Raw genomic sequence first — 478 nt, forward strand, 5'->3', positions numbered from 1 at the left:
GTCTAGGTATAGCTTCCGAAATGGAGCCGTGTCTTGAATCAGCGATGTGCCTGAGAATGAAAAATGCTGCGTGGGGTACGACTGACACTGTTTCGGCAGATGGATACTTCAACTTTTGCGTGCCACTTAACATGCTGCTAGGATTCTGCGAAGACTACAAGCGTCTAGTAATTAACGCGCGTCACGAATTAATTTTATTACGGTCGCGCAGTGACAACAACAATCTACTTGGATCTTCAGCGTTGCAACCTAAGATTGAACTATTCAAGATATAATGGCGAATGCCTCATGTAATGTTGAATGATATCAATAAACTGGCCCTGCTGAGAACATTGGAGGATGGTCGATACCTGAGTATGAGTTTCCGCTCATGGGATCTGTATGAATTTCCTCTGCTGCAAAGCACGACCAAACATCTGTGGACTGTCAAAACAGCCACTAATTTGGAAAAACCACGATACGTTATCTTTGCCCTGCA

The sequence above is a fragment of the Odontomachus brunneus genome, unplaced genomic scaffold (genome assembly GCF_010583005.1).
Source record: "Odontomachus brunneus isolate Ranch 3 - 2012 unplaced genomic scaffold, Obru_v1 Obru_scaffold_280, whole genome shotgun sequence".
In the NCBI taxonomy this organism is placed as follows: domain Eukaryota; kingdom Metazoa; phylum Arthropoda; class Insecta; order Hymenoptera; family Formicidae; genus Odontomachus; species Odontomachus brunneus.